The sequence below is a fragment of the Biomphalaria glabrata genome, chromosome 16 (genome assembly GCF_947242115.1).
Source record: "Biomphalaria glabrata chromosome 16, xgBioGlab47.1, whole genome shotgun sequence".
Taxonomy (NCBI): Eukaryota; Metazoa; Mollusca; class Gastropoda; family Planorbidae; genus Biomphalaria; species Biomphalaria glabrata.
In genome coordinates this window covers 30,992,195-31,009,914 of record NC_074726.1, presented here as the reverse complement: position 1 = coordinate 31,009,914, position 17,720 = coordinate 30,992,195, and positions in this window count along the sequence as shown.

Below are 17,720 nucleotides of genomic sequence, written 5' to 3'. Positions count from 1 at the left end.
AGTGGCCAATAGTGTGCCACATTTTAAGGATAAATGTATAAAATATACAGCTATTTTAATTGAATAAATGTGAATATTAAAGTCAATATAAACAAATATGAGACTGTGTGACAAAAGTTTAACTTAAATATTACATCCTGTATGTTTTTTTTTTCTCTGTGTTCTCATTATAAATTGTAGGGTTCAGATATATATATATTTATTGAAGATGAACTCCATTCTTTTCAGATCAGGCAGCTTTCCATACAATCTTTATTCTAAAGGACTGTTGGGGGCCAGTATTTTGTATGGGCCTCATGACAAAACAAGGCCACATGTTCTTTTCACTAGTTTCAACATCCAGAATAAGTGTTGCCTCATTATGTTGTGCCCTGTTCAAAGGTGAAAAATAATTCATTGTCTGTGTCCTGATAGAATGTAACATGCATCCTTAATCCTGATGTTTGAGTGACAACTGTTTTGGTTTTGGTTAATACTACTCTTTTTTTTCTTTTTCTCTTCCAGATATAGTGGAATTTAAGAAAAGAAAAAGTAAAGTACCACTTTCAGACCTTGTGGTCTATAGGGCAGATGATGTAAAGGTCATCTGTTTCTGTAGCCTATGGTTAACCAGGGTGTCATGTGTCCAACCACCTTTACTTTTCCCTAACTAATGTCAGGTACCCATTAGAGCTGGGTGGATTCAAGAGGTGCCTAAAGATCCCAAAATTAAAAACCCCAGTCTTCAGCAGGATTCAAACCATGCACCCTGGTTCAGTAGCCAAGTGCTTTACCACTTAGCCACTGCACCTCCCATGGAATTTAAGACTGCTTAGTTATTCTTCCATTTTGGCAGTGTCAGATTTTTCTTCTCCTCTATTCGAAAGTGTGCTGGGACCCATTGAAGAACAGTTTTCTTGCTATTATTGTTGAGATTTATAAGAGCTGTCCTGATTTTTTTGATAGAGGAGGCATCAGATTTTTTTAAACATTAGAAAGAAATGTTTATTCATTAGAAAGTGCATCTGAGAGATCGCCAGTGGCAATTAAATTTTCTAATCTTTCTTAATTGAGCCATTTATTGAATAAGACAGCTCTTCTGTTACTGGTGGATTCTTAAGATAATCCATCTGTATAATTGACCCACTAGTTATTGGTTTATTAGATTTGTAGAAAAATATTCATCATTTTCTTGAGATCTTTCTGATTGTGATAAGATTTTTTGGTTATGTTTTCAATACTGTCTCATACCAGAAAGAGAGCTTAGGTCCCAGGGAAGAGAGTCATTGCACTGTTTAACTGATTCATAAATTATATCTTATAAGTGGTGTTTCTTTGCTTGAGATTCTTGTATGAAATGGTCTTTTCAGTTAGTTTGAGTGCCAGACTTGTGGGTTTAAGTTTTGAGTGGGTAGCTCTCTTAGGTTTCCATTTTAGTAAACTGAGTAAGGATTATTATTTCTCTTATTTTGTCCAGAGAAACCAGGGAAAAAATGATCTCTTCCATTGCTTTGAAGGTTGTTGTTTTTATTGTTTGGAGTTAGGTTTTTGTTTTACTTTTTTTACTTTGTCTATTTTCTGTAGAATTGACTGCTGAATCATATGATGTAGCACTGTGTTCTATAGTGATGTAGCTGGTAAATTTCTTTTTCAAAATGTAATTTGCTTATGGAAGCTCACAGCCTGCTAGGTGGTTGGTGTTAGCCTTCCCTGGTTGTCCAAGAAGTCTACATCTAAGTTGCCAGTTACACTGATGTGATTTGGTATCCACTGCATCTAGTGTGTTGTAGCTGGTACATTTCTATTTCAAAATGTGATTTGCAGGTGTGCCAAGGAGTTTTCAGAATGCCACACGTGCAGCGTTACACAGGTTTGCCTACTATTAAATTTTTATTTTACCTTGCGATGACATCCCAACTTGCAACGACCAGTAATAGTAGTGGATCGCTACATTATGACGGAAAGGGGTGTTAGCTCTTCAGGTTATGGAGTTGTCCACTATACATATATTATTATAATGACTCAAATGTAGGCAGCCTTAGCAGACGCTCAGCAGTTCTTGAATTGGTAACGATAATAATAAGCGATGTGTTTCATGTAAATTTTGTAGGTGTATGCTAATAATAACAAATTATTACTAAGCCTTAGTCATTGTTATCCATGGAGAAATACGTTGGTAAGAATGAAACTGCGAAAGCGTTCAATGAAAAGCATGGAACCAAACAAAGGTACAAAGAAGATTACATCGGATATGGTTTCATATCTTCAGGACCTGAAGATTCTCCATTGTCATTCTGTCTGATCTGCAATTCAGCTCTGTTGAATGAGGCGCTTGTTCCAAGCAAACTGAAGAGACACTTGGAAACAAAACATCCAGCTGTAAAAGCGCAACCGAAGGAATACTTCGAAAACATCAGGGCTCAACAAAATAAACAAGCTAAGAAACTTACGAACTACCTAAAGCTTCCAGAAAAGGGATTAATTGCAATTTATAAGGTTGTTCAGTTATTAGCAAAACGCAAGAAAGAACACACAGAGGCTGAATCAATCATTGCACCAGCTTTAGCAATAGTTGTTGAAACTATCCTTGGACCCGATGCTGCCGAAAAAGTTAATAAAGTTCCTTTGTCAAATAGTACTATCTTGCGCAGAATTGAAGACTTATTGTCAGATTTACAAGATCAAATCTTCGAACACTTCGACCTGACTGACGATGAACTGTCTCTGTTGTGGTCCCTTCAAGTAGATGAATCCACTGACATTAGTGCAAAGCCCAGCTGTTAGCTTTTATTCAGTTCATAAAGGATGAAAAATGTGTCAACAAATTCTTATTTTGCAAAGACTTACCAACTACGACCAAAAGCGAAGATATTTTTAAGTGGTGAACAAAAACATTTTGCTATTCAAAGTACAGTGGAGACAAACTGTGTCAGCGTTTGCACCGATGGCTGTCCTTCCATGCAGGGAAATAGAAAGGGATTCTTCACTCTTGTGCGTCAAGAAAATCCAAATGTATTAGTTGTTCACTGCATGATCCACAGAGAAGCTCTTGCCTTCAAATATTTGATGTCTGTTCTGGATCAAGTGATTGAAGTTGTAAACTTCCTCAAATCTCGACCGATTGCATTCTGACTTTCCTCAGAGCTTTGTGAAGCAATGGATTCAGACTACTAATGTCTCCTGTATCACACCAACGTTCGTTGGCTCTCCAGGGGAAAAGTGTAAAAGGGTGTCGTCCAACTCAAGGCTGAGCTGATTTCATTCTTGGAGGCTGAAAAAAAAAAGACTTTGGATTTTCTATTCATGACGAGATTTGGTGGGTTAAGGTGACATTTCTCTCTGATTTATTTGACAAATTAAATTCATTGAATTGAAGTCTTCAAGGACCATCGGAAACCATCATCATTGCATCCTCAAAACTAAAATCATTTGGTTAAAATTGATTGTCTTTGTGGCAAAGTAAAATCATGAAAGGACTGCTTTCCTACTTACAATGAATGTGCTTCAAATAAAGAAATCACCCCCGAAATTCTGGACACTTTGAAACACCTGCAGTCAGCATTGCAGCATTACTTCTCAACAGTTTGAAGTAATGAATATAGATGGGTCAGCTCTCCATTTGGAAACAATGAAGCTACAAATTTTACAACTAAAGAAGAAGAGCAGCTCAATGATTTAAAAAACGACGCAATTCTTAAGTCAAGTTTTCCGAGAAAGCTTGGATGTGTTTTGGATTTCAATCAACAAGTTATATCCTGTAATCAATTTAAAAGCAATCAAAATAATTCTTCCATTTACATCTTTATGGTTTTGTGAGTTTGGATTTTCAGCACTGACTGAAATCAAATCTAAGAAAAGAGAGAGACTTCTTACAATAGACGATGAAATGCAAGTTTGTTTGTCGACTTTGGAGCCTCGATTAGATTGAATTTGCTCTCAAAAACAGGCACAACATTCACATTAAACATAATACTGAAAAACAGGCAAAATCTTTTTTTCTTTTAATTATAAAACATCTGTTGCTCTTTGTGGTGTGCCGCGAAATTTTTGTAGTTTGTTTACTGTACCGGCAGACAAAAAAGTTTGAGAAACACTGGTCTATAGCTAGATCAACATTGTTGTAACATATAATGTAGGCCTACATAGATTGTGATAGAGATCTACTCTCTACTCTAGCCTTCAAGGTCTAGTATTCTAGATGTAGATCTATGGCTACATAGATCATAGATATATTATATACAAAATCTGGATGATGTCTCAGATTAGAGTGTGACTAGATCTAGAGTCTAGCCTACATAATGCTTAGGCTTAGTAGGTCATTCTAGATCTCATCTAGACTCTATAGAATAGATCTAGAAAATCCAGATAACATCTAAAATCTACATCTCTCTGTTGCTGCATATTTTAAGCATATGAAACTTAATTTTTATCTAATAGATATAGCTAGATCTAGTCTTCACTTCTAGGTCACTTGATAAGATAAATAAATTTAGCTTTTATGTAGCACTACTTTCATGCTTATAGCATGCTCAGAGCGCTATGGTCCAATCTCATTGGTGTACCGGAGGGGAGGGGTATCTGGGAGGTTTTCAGTGCTGCATTTAGGCGCTCATTAAACACATCTCTGCACAAGATATATTTGGACTATAGTTACAGATAATAGTTACTTATTATTAGATACTAGTATTATATAGATCCGATCTAGCATCTAAACCAAAGAAAACTTTACTATCCAGTTTAGATCTAAGTCTAGGGCTGAAGACTTTTTAAAGTTTATTTTAGGACTAGGCTCATCAAGACTAGTAACTTGTTGATAAATCTAATGGTCCTAGATCTGTGTTTCTTTTACTACTTTCAAATGCTCTTAAGATTTGAAGCTAATTACACCTTAGCCCAAAGCTTTTGGCTGTTGCGGCTGAAGCACTTCACTAGTCTCAATTGAATTTTTGGTGTAAACTAGGGTTTTGAATTTCTATATTTTTAGGATGCTTCGAAGTCCAACCAATTCTTTATATTACAAGAGTTCTACATCTATTATTAAAATGTTATTGCTATTTTTACTTTCGAAAATGTCTACAGGCTTACAAGAGTTTAGCAGCTTACAACCAGTTCCTAGATGGTTGGGTTCAAGATGTTATGGCTTTTAAACCACTAGCAAAGGTAAGTAATAAATATTGTTATATTATAGTTAATATCTTGATATTCAAAGGTATTTACATGGTGCCACAGCATGGGGCTCAGCAGCCCAAACCAACCTAAGAAAAATAGACAAGGTTCAAAATATTGGTCAAAGGATAATGACAGGAGCAATCAAAACAACACCCATAAGAGCTATGGAGGAAACCGCTGCCCTGATCTCTCTGGATGAAAGAAGAGAAATAAAAATCCTTTCCCAATTCACTAAATTGGAAACCTTGGAGAGGCACAAACTCAGAACAAAAATCCACAAAACTGGCACAAAAAACCGTCTCAAAAGGACCAATTTCATACAGGAATCTCTAAACCTAAAAAAGAAACACCAACTTGAAAAAATTACTCTGGAATCCTCAATACACTATAATGAATCTCTACCCTGGGATGAAAGCCCTCTTCCTACTATAAGGGACCATATTGAAAACATAAAAAGAAAATCTGATTACAGACCAACAGAGCTCAAGGAAATAGTGAACTGTTTTCTACATACCAATTACCCTAGCAATCAGTGGATCAGAGTTTACACGGATGGCTCATCCCATAAAGCCACCACAAATGGAGGAGCTGGAATACTTATCGAATGGCCAGATGGAGGAAAACTAGAAAAATCCATTGCAACTGGAGAGTTCTCTGACAGTCACAGAGCAGAAAGAGAAGCAATAGCACTAGCTGCTACCATGTTAGCAAATCATCCAAGTTCCCCTCACAGTCAGATTGTCTTTCTAACAGACGTGAAAACAACCCTCCAAAGCTTGCAAAACTCTGATTCCCCTCATATTAAAAACCTCAGAACAGCACTTACAAAGCTCAACAACAACAGCAAAAAAACTGTTATTCAATGGATACCAGCTCACATACAACTAGCAGGAAATGAGAAGGCTGACACACTCGCCAAGAGTGGGAGAACAAACTCACAAGTAAACTCTGCACTCTATCCAGAAGAAATGAAGAAATTAATTATAGATAAAATAAATGAGAAATGGACGAGCTCCCATCCAAATCACAAGAAAGATGACGCTTACTATAAGCTATCCCGACAAGACCAACGTCTAATCTTTCGACTCAGGACCGGACACAACAGAATGCGACAACACATGTTCCGGAAGCTCAAAATTGGAACCAGTGAAATCTGCCCATGTGGAGTATCAACAGAAAATGCCGACCACGTCCTCCAAAACTGCTCTCTCTACCAAGAGGCCCGTATAAGACATTGGCCCCAAATCACCCCAATAGAAAGAAAACTATATGGAGAGCTCCCTGATTTGGAAACCACTGCGCAGTTCATCTCATGTACTGGTCTAGTCATATGAACACTCCAACATAACAATGAGAACGATGAAGAAGAAGAAGAAATGTGGCAGACACTTTATTTATGCTGGAAGCCAACACCAGGCTAAAAGAGAGTAAGACAGTTACAGGCTTGTTATCTTACTGGATAAATCCATCAGAGCTTAAAAAAGTTTTGCCAACTAAGGTTTCTGAGATTGATATCACCTCATTAAAAAACAAAAAGTTAAATTTGATTCTCTTGTGAACAACATCACTTCCAGACCTGCCTACCGTTACGCAAAATGCGTATTCGTTACGCAAAATCTCCCAAAAATGACCGTCAGTACGCAAATACGCATTGAACCCGCCGCGTTACGCTTTTCGTATCCTTTTTTACCCCTATCTTGACTAGCTTACGAGCGGTCACGGAGGTCACGCTAAGCCGTTTTGTTTTGTTGGCCGGAGGGGGGGGGGGGGACAGAAAAGGTGGGGGAACACATTGTGTCCAGATCTATACGTTGATTGGTTCTTAAAAGCAATTAGATTTAGTCTAGAAATGAAGAACGCGAGAGTGAGGGAGTGGCGGGTTGGTACCGTCAGTTAGCTGATACACCAACGTGACTTTTTTTTTTGTAAGTTCATTAGTAGAAATTAATTATGTTGAATCCCTGATTCCCGTATTCATTTGTATAGAAAAAAATATCGAAGTGCTATCGATTAAAAACACATTGAGTGACATTGTAGATATCTAGTCTAGATCTGGATTCTAGATCTAGAATCTAGATAACTTGTTATACAGGAATAGATCTAGCTAGACATTACGATTGATGATTACGTTATGTCATGAGTCTCTACATTACTCTACAATCTAGATCCAATTTAGTTGCAGTATGATTTAGATTGACTAGATCTAGATCGATAACATCTACTACCATCTAGTCTAGATTAAATTCTTAGTCATAGTATAGAATAGATCAAGGATGAAGGTAGGCTTATGAAAGTTTGGAGTAGACCTACGTTTGTAGCGGATCCACTGCATCGGTAACACTTTTGAGCCCAGATCTAGAGTAGATTATATTCATTATATATATAGACATAGATCCAAATCTAGTCTAGATATCATCTCTATTGTCGTATTGATTTAGATTGTAGATCTAATCATGAAATCTAGATCTAATATTATATATATATATGACAAAATAGTGGTTCGCATTCTGGTGCCAAAATACGCATTTTGACCATCAGCGTTACGCATTTGGACTTTTTTTGGTAGGCAGGTCTGCACTTCTAAAAATAAAAATTTAAAGGCTATTAAATCCAAAGAAACTATAAAGCTTAGTATAAATATTTTTAATTCATTTATTGAAAGTAATGAGTTCCAATCAGATATTTTACTGTGTTATGCTAATAGGAAGAATAGGTTTGTGCCTGTGCTTTAACGCTGCTAGGTCTCTCAATGAAAATTTCAAAACAGTCATTTATTACTGTCATCTTCCTGTCATAAGTACAAATAAATTTTTTGGGCCTGAGACTCTCCTTATTGGGCCAGAAAATCAAATCGGGTATGTCGACATACATAACATCCAAAACAGTACATGAATATCTTAGATCAGGGGTGGGCAACCTTTTTGTATCGAGGGCTGCATTATTTTAAAAATTGGGAATGGCGGGCCGCATATTTATATACAACTTATAGAGACACTCTAAGCTAACTGTGTAGAATGTCTTTTAATTCATATTTACACTGTATTATATTCACGTTTCTTTTTTTTTCCCACACTTCACGTTAAGGAATTACAACAAGAGTTAGCAATTATTTAAACCAATTTTAAGATTTTTTTTTTCAAATTGCTGTTGTCATTTTACATTAAAATATCCTGACAAATATACAGTTGTACTTAATGTGCAGTATTTTACTTTTTACACTCGTGCATGATGTTCCGGAACTGTGGAACTAGCTTACTAGTTTCTATCCTTGTGACTGCTGTCAAATTACAGTCAGTCAAAATCGACCAGTAGTAATGCTTGTTTAGTTTCCACAAAGGAAAAGGCTTGTTCACTGAATGAGACAATATATGTTCTGGAAGTTAAATGTCGGGACTAGAGAAACCTGCCCATCACCAGAGAATGCTGACCATGTCCTTCAATGGTGCATTCTAAATCAAGAGACCCGAACAAGACTTTGGCCCAAAAACCCTCCTAAAGAACAAAAACTAAAAAAAAAAAACAATTTTTATTTGTTACTACTAGGTCTAAATCTATTGACTAGATCTAATGAAATCTAGTCTAGATTATTCTAGATCTACTTGATTATCTATCCTTTTCTAATTCTAGGGCTCTACTCTAGTCACACTAGATCTTGTATATAGTTCTAGATCTAAAATAATTTAAGAGTCTACTAGTACTAGTCTAGATCTATATCTAATAAGTCCTCTATGTCTAAGAACACAGATTATAATAATTATATTAGAGTTAGAGATCTAAATATTTATGTCTAAATCTATAGTCTATAATAGAACTAAATTTACATAATGATAATAGAAATCTAGAATCTAGAGATCTATCACCTTCTAAGTCTATTTCTAGATAGATCTAGAGTCTAGAGTCTACTTCTAGATCTAGTTATCTAGTGCTAGCCCTACTTCTAGATCTAGAAACTAATTTAGACTATGTAATAAGAAAAGTAGATCTAATAGCCTTATTTAGGCCTTAGAGTTAGACTTACTGTGTCTAAGTCTAAGTCAAGTTAATTAATCAATTTAGGTCTAGATCTTTAATAACGTTTTTTTTTTAAATCCTTTTGAAAGTTTCTTAGATTACTTAGAAACCAGTTCAAGGAGTTAGTGTTAGAATTAGAATAGATGTAGTCAGATTGCAGATCTATTTGATCTATCAAATCATCTAAAATCTAAAAAACAATCTAGAATAATCTAGATCTAGACTAGATTAGATCTAGATCTATTGAAATCTATTCATTCTAATCTAAATCTAGTCTAGATTCTAGATCTAGAAGTCTAGTGACCTAGACCTATCTAGTCTAGTAGCCTAGTCTAGACTAAGACTAGATTGTCTAGGTAGATGATGATAGATCTAGTTAGACTAGACTAGTAGAGTAAGAGTACTGTACTAGTAGAGCCACCATTGTCATGAAAAGAAAGGGATTTGAATGGAATATTTGGCTAATTAGCACTTACTAGATTCTAAGAATAGATCTAATTCTAATATCTAGACCTAGACTACTAGATCAGTAGATCTAGAGATCTATGTCTAGAACTAGATGTAGATCTAGTCTTCAACCATTTCTTCGTAAATTTAGGACACACCGGGTCCGGAAGTAGATGAAATGTAAACAATAAACACAGACCTATATATGTTTTATTTTGCACTCAGTATTTTCAATTCGCACTATTAATAAATAATGATAAAATGGCAATTTTTTTTTTAGTGTCGGAATTCAGACTTGGCGGAACAAAAAATCGTGAATGCGGGACGGCGGAACATGTGAGCTTTTTTGATGATTTTGCGGGCCGTTTCCGCATAATGCGGGACTATAGGCATGTCTGCTGTAGGTGTCAGCAGGCCGCATAAAACATTCCGCTGGGCCACATCCGGCCCCCGGGTCGTAATTTGCCCACCCCTGTCTTAGATGCAGTTGTGGGATGAATTTTAAACATATCAGCTAATACATAGGCTGGTTTACCTAGAATATTTGAAATAATGTGTGTTAAAAAAAATAATTTGTGTACATTCATAATTATAGTAGTTAAATTATATTATATATAAATATGTGTAAATGTGAGACAGTGTATTTTTTTTTTGTACCCGTATTTTATCCAAGCTATCCAATGAGAAATATTTATATAATTTAATATATAGATATATTTATTCAAATCATAATATGCATTCATTTATTTGTGGAAATAAAAGAAATGAATTGAAGTATTGTTTGTATATTAATTATTATTAACTTATCTATTAGTATGAAAATTGTAGATCTATTCATTCAAAAGAGGCCCTTAGTGAAACCTGCAGTACCAGGTTCGAATCTCGTTAAAGACTGGTATTTTGAATTTTGGGATACCTCTGAGTCCAACCAGGTTTAATTGGTATTTGACATTAGTTGGGGAAAAGTAAGGTGGTTGTTCATTGTGCTGGCCAAGACATCCTCATTAACCGTGGTCCACAGAAACAGGTGACCTTTACATCATCTGCCTTATAGATCGTAAGGTCTTTAAATTAACTTGTTTATTAAAAAAAAAACATTTTATTTCAAGATCAATTTTTGTAACTATGTAACTGTTTGAATAACAATGGACGCCAAGAACTAGTTGTTTTTTTTTATAAAGTAGGCCTATCTTAGTTAGTAATTCAAATCAAGATGTCTGCCTGGTCATGCATTTTGTGTGATGGACTGTTCAGACTTACCGATGGTTCCGGGTTTAAACCCTGCCCATTCCCATCCCTTGTGGAAATCATTTCTAAAAAGTTAAATCTAAATCTAATCTAGATTGAAAGATTTTAGTCAAGATTATTTTCATAATTTGCCTGTTCTGTATTATGCATACAACAAAAGAAACAATGAAGTTAATTTTAAATAATAAATCAAAATATTTAGAAAAACAACTTGCCTTAAATTTTCTTCTTTGCTGCTTGTTTTTTTAATATGTAGTTTTCAAGTCCTTCCTGTTACTCAAAAGAGCTGGTTTTATTAATCTGTATGTGGCTCTGTTCCAAAAGCAATATAATGAAGCCTGCTATGCATCTTCATCTGAAAAATATAAAATGTGATGAATGTTTTTGTGCCAGTTTTTAGTTTAGAATTTATAACTCTGCAATAGTTTAACTTATTAAAAAAATGAAAACATCTGCGGACTCCTCAGCTAATGGGCGATAAAATTAAATTTGACTCTTTTTTCCATATCAGCTATTAAATTTATAATTCAAGTCAACTTGCGGTAGGGGTCAAACCTAATCAGAGAACGCAATTCTCGCGGGAGTCATAATGAGCGAAGGCTGTTAAAAATAGCATGTTAAAATATAGGAAATTATGCTTCAGTTAGTTCTATCATCTAACTTCTTCCATGAAGCATTATAACTATTGTCCTCCTTGTCGCATAAAGCCTAAATTTGTTTTCACTTTCTCATGCTCCACATCTCCTTTCTCTGCTTGGAACTGATGTCTATATAGCCTACGAAACTTGCGATCAATTTTTTTTCTTAAAAGAAATAAAGAAACTACAAAATTCTATCACGCCACCTTCCTACAGGCTACTCCACGTCGTACTACTCTCCATTTCATAAACTCTCGTTACTGCAACTATTTTTTTTAAGAACTTATGTTAAGTGCACTTAATCACCATCAACTCAATCCCCCCCCCCACACACACACGCTGATTGACCCAAAGGCAGATCCCGAATGCGATGGATTGATGATGTATGGAGACAGATCTACAACAGCTTGGGTTTCGGGCATGGAGACGAAAGGCTCAGGAGTGATCTTGTAATTTTATAAATGTATATTATATGGTAACTCTTATATTTATTACTAAATATATAGTTCACGTTGAATTCTGCACTTCTTTTAAACATTTATTCACATATTAATCTCATTAATTAGTAACAAGAGGTTAACCAGACAGTTAAAAAAAAAGGAGGAGGGCAAAACAGAGGCCCCCCCCCCCCTCCGTATAAGCGCTGTTAAGATCAACTGAAGCGTCATTTCACCCTTACTGGCATAGAGGAAAATAGCTGCCAGCATATGACCTCTGAGAGACTGTTGGAGAGCTGCGAATCAAACATTTTAGACGGAAAGAAAATGCAGGAAAATATGCTGGTCGCAACTGGGCGTAGTCATGTGAAACACGTAGTGATGCACTCATCCTTAATCTTCGAAATCGAAGACGTTGGGTTAAGGTTAAAAATAGGCCTATTATTTTAATATTTCAGTTTACAAACAATAACAATAGATAAGACAAAAAGAAAAACAGATTAAATCAGTAACTAAATTATTATTAATGGCTTTTTAAGCTTATAATAGGGGTTTCGCTGAATAGGTTTTCAGTTAAAAAGGTCATTTTGAGCGAACACCCCAAAATATTTTTTTTTCAACGGAATGAATAGCCTTAGCTATTCTAGCTAACTATTTCCTCGTCAATTTAGAAGCATAATATGCAAATCGCCTTAAGTTCGGACTATTCTCGTTTATCCGGAAATGTTTTGAGAATGAAATTTCCATACATGTCAACTTTGACCTTTAGCTACGCTTTATTTTATGAGGGAAAACAAAAGTGAATATGTGGGAAATGTAGAAAAATGTCTTTGTAACACCATTTTATTAGTTCTGCAGTTACTTTTGAAATAAATAAGAAAGGATAAAAAATACCGGGAGGTGTTCGCTTTGTATGCCATTTCGCTGATGGGCCTTTCCTATAGATCTAGATCAGATCTTGTACTACAACTTGTAGTAGTTATACTTATAGATCTAGTAGTGAAATCAGATCCACTGAAACTACTGAAAGCGAACTGTTGATAATCTAGATAAATCTATAGATCTAGAATTAGATCACATGTGTATTGCAAGCTTTGATAGGCTTTACTTTTCTAATTATTTCTAAGTTTTGATTGAGAGGCATCAGTTATGGCAAGGACTAAGGATAATTTGTTTAGTTGATCATCGACGTCAATTCCATTGCCACATTAAATTTAATAGCCCGGAATAAGGCCTCTCTCAGCCCTCAGCCAAGCCTGCCGGCTAAGTCTTGGTCTTATAAGTTCTAGATCTAGATCTAGAATTACAAATCTACAAGGTCTATTTATTTTTAAGTTTTTTGCCTACATATAGTCTAGATTTAGAAGTTGAATAATAAGTCAACACGTAGTGTACAGAAAACTTTATCAGCAGTCGTCAATCGAACGTAAACCAATATGGTTGTTTATACTGATAAGGGTGGAACCCAAATACCGGAAATATCCAAATGTCGGAAATAATACGATACTAGAATAACTAGATCTATAAATAAATATTAGGAGATTATAAGACTTGTCTTCGAAAATCAAGATATCTCTTAAACTGTCGCTTCTATTTACGTGAAATTTCGTACACAGGTTTCTTTTACCTCCTAGATGCTTACTAAGAACGGGTTTCGATAGAATAAAAACGTTGGGACCACAATTTGCGAAAAACCACAGGCTTTCTATCAAAGCTTTGTATTTTATTATTGGTATTTCCCAAATCAACTTAATAAGGAAATTATAAGGCTTGTCTCTGAAAATCAAGATATCTCTTAAACTGTCGCTTCTATTCAAGTGAAATCTAGTACACGGGTTCCTTTTTACCTCCTAGATGCTTATTAAGAACGGGTTTCGATAGAATAAAAACGTTGGGACCACAATTTGCGAAAAACCACAGGCTTGCTATCAAAGCTTTGTATTTTATTATTGGTATTTCCCAAATCAACTTAATAGGGAAATTATAAGGCTTGTCTCCTAAAATCAAGATATCTCTTAAACTGTCGCTTCTATTCAAGTGAAATCTAGTACACAGGTTCCTTTTACCTCCTAGATGCTTACTAAGAACGGGTTTCGATAGAATCAAAACGTTGGGACCACAATTTGCGAAAAACCACAGGCTTGCTATCAAAGCTTTGTATTTTATTATTGGTATTTCCAAAACAACTTAATAAGGAAATTATAAGGCTTGTCTCCGAAAATCAAGATATCTCTTAAACTGTCGCTTCTATTCAAGTAAAATTTAGTACACAGGTTCCTTTTACCTCCTAGATGCTTACTAAGAACGGGTTTCGATAGAATCAAAACGTTAGGACCACAATTTGCGAAAAACCACAGGCTTGCTATCAAAGCTTTGTATTTTATTATTGGTATTTCCCAGATCAACTTAATAAGGAAATTATAAGGCTTGTCTCTGAAAATCAAGATATCTCTTAAACTGTCGTTTCTATTCAAGTGAGATTTAGTACACAGGTTCCTTTTACCTCCTAGTTGCTTACTAAGAACGGGTTTCGATAGAATAAAAACGTTAGGACCACAATTTGCGAAAAAACACAGGCTTGCTATCAAAGCTTTGTATTTTATTATTGGTATTTCCCAAATCAACTATAAATAAATATTAGGAGATTATAAGACTTGTCTTCGAAAATCAAGATATCTTTTAAACTGTCGCTTCTATTTACGTGAAATTTTGTACACAGGTTTCTTTTACCTCCTAGATGCTTACTAAGAACGGGTTTCTATAGAATAAAAACGTTGGGACCACAATTTGCGAAAAACCACAGGCTTGCTATCAAAGCTTTGTATTTTATTATTGGTATTTCCCAAATCAACTTAATAAGGAAATTATAAGGCTTGTCTCTGAAAATCAAGATATCTCTTAAACTGTCGCTTCTATTCAAGTGAGATTTAGTACACAGGTTCCTTTTACCTCCTAGATGCTTACTAAGAACGGGTTTCGATAGAATAAAAACGTTGGGACCACAATTTGCGAAAAACTACAGGCTTGCTATCAAAGCTTTGTATTTTATTATTGGTATTTCCAAAACAACTTAATAAGGAAATTATAAGGCTTGTCTCCGAAAATCAAGATATTTCTTAAACTGTCGCTTCTATTCAAGTGAAATTTAGTACACAGGTTCCTTTTACCTCCTAGATGCTTACTAAGAACGGGTTTCGATAGAATCAAAACGTTAGGACCACAATTTGCGAAAAACCACAGGCTTGCTATCAAAGCTTTGTATTTTATTATTGGTATTTCCCAGATCAACTTAATAAGGAAATTATAAGGCTTGTCTCTGAAAATCAAGATATCTCTTAAACTGTCGTTTCTATTCAAGTGAGATTTAGTACACAGGTTCCTTTTACCTCCTAGTTGCTTACTAAGAACGGGTTTCGATAGAATAAAAACGTTGGGACCACAATTTGCGAAAAACCACAGGCTTGCTATCAAAGCTTTGTATTTTATTATTGGTATTTCCCAAATCAACTATAAATAAATATTAGGAGATTATAAGACTTGTCTTCGAAAATCAAGATATCTTTTAAACTGTCGCTTCTATTTACGTGAAATTTTGTACACAGGTTTCTTTTACCTCCAAGATGCTTACTAAGAACGGGTTTCTATAGAATAAAAACGTTGGGACCACAATTTGCGAAAAACCACAGGCTTGCTATCAAAGCTTTGTATTTTATTATTGGTATTTCCCAAATCAACTTAATAAGGAAATTATAAGGCTTGTCTCTTAAAATCAAGATATCTCTTAAACTGTCGCTTCTATTCAAGTGAGATTTAGTACACAGGTTCCTTTTACCTCCTAGATGCTTACTAAGAACGGGTTTCGATAGAATAAAAACGTTGGGACCACAATTTGCGAAAAACCACAGGCTTGCTATCAAAGCTTTGTATTTTATTATTGGTATTTCCCAAATCAACTATAAATAAATATTAGGAGATTATAAGACTTGTCTTCGAAAATCAAGATATCTTTTAAACTGTCGCTTCTATTTACGTGAAATTTTGTACACAGGTTTCTTTTACCTCCAAGATGCTTACTAAGAACGGGTTTCTATAGAATAAAAACGTTGGGACCACAATTTGCGAAAAACCACAGGCTTGCTATCAAAGCTTTGTATTTTATTATTGGTATTTCCCAAATCAACTTAATAAGGAAATTATAAGGCTTGTCTCTTAAAATCAAGATATCTCTTAAACTGTCGCTTCTATTCAAGTGAGATTTAGTACACAGGTTCCTTTTACCTCCTAGATGCTTACTAAGAACGGGTTTCGATAGAATAAAAACGTTGGGACCACAATTTGCGAAAAACCACAGGCTTGCTATCAAAGCTTTGTATTTTATTATTGGTATTTCCCAAATCAACTTAATAAGGAAATTATAAGGCTTGTCTCCTAAAATCAAGATATCTCTTAAACTGTCGCTTCTATTCAAGTGAGATTTAGTACACAGGTTCCTTTTACCTCCAAGATGCTTACTAAGAACGGGTTTCGATAGAATAAAAACGTTGGGACCACAATTTGCGAAAAACCACAGGCTTGCTATCAAAGCTTTGTATTTTATTATTGGTATTTCCCAAATCAACTTAATAAGGAAATTATAAGGCTTGTCTCTGAAAATCAAGATATCTCTTAAACTGTCGCTTCTATTCAAGTGAGATTTAGTACACAGGTTCCTTTTACCTCCTAGATGCTTACTAAGAACGAGTTTCGATAGAATAAAAACGTTGGGACCACAATTTGCGAAAAACCACAGGCTTGCTATCAAAGCTTTGTATTTTATTATTGGTATTTCCCAAATCAACTATAAATAAATATTAGGAGATTATAAGACTTGTCTTCGAAAATCAAGATATCTTTTAAACTGTCGCTTCTATTTACATGAAATTTTGTACACAGGTTTCTTTTACCTCCTAGATGCTTACTAAGAACGGGTTTCTATAGAATAAAAACGTTGGGACCACAATTTGCGAAAAACCACAGGCTTGCTATCAAAGCTTTGTATTTTATTATTGGTATTTCCCAAATCAACTTTATAAGGAAATTATAAGGCTTGTCTCCGAAAATCAAGATATCTCTTAAACTGTCGCTTCTATTCAAGTGAAATCTAGTACACAGGTTCCTTTTACCTCCTAGATGCTTACTAAGAACGGGTTTCGATAGAATCAAAACGTTGGGACCACAATTTGCGAAAAATCACAGGCTTGCTATCAAAGCTTTGTATTTTATTATTGGTATTTCCCAAATCAACTATAAATAAATATTAGGAGATTATAAGACTTGTCTTCGAAAATCAAGATATCTCTTAAACTGTCGCTTCTATTTACGTGAAATTTCGTACACAGGTTTCTTTTACCTCCTATATGCTTAATAAGAACGGGTTTCGAAAGAATCAATACGTTGGGACCACCATTTGCGAAAAACCACAGGCTTGCTATGAAAGCTATGTATTTTATTTTTGATATTTCCCAATCAACTTAATAAGGAAATTATAAAGCTTGTCTTCGAAAACCAAGAAATCTCTTACATTGTCGCACCTATTAAAAAGAAATTTCTTGCACAGGTTCTTTTTACCTCCTAGATGCTTAGTAAGAACAGTTGTTGACAGATTCGAAATCTTGGAACAACCTATAGTGATAATCTGCAGGCTTGCTTTAAAGCTTTTGTATTTTATTTTTGGTATTTCCCGAATGATCTTAATTAAGGACTTAATAAGGCTTGTCTTCGAATCAAGAAATTTCTTAAATTAATTGTTGTT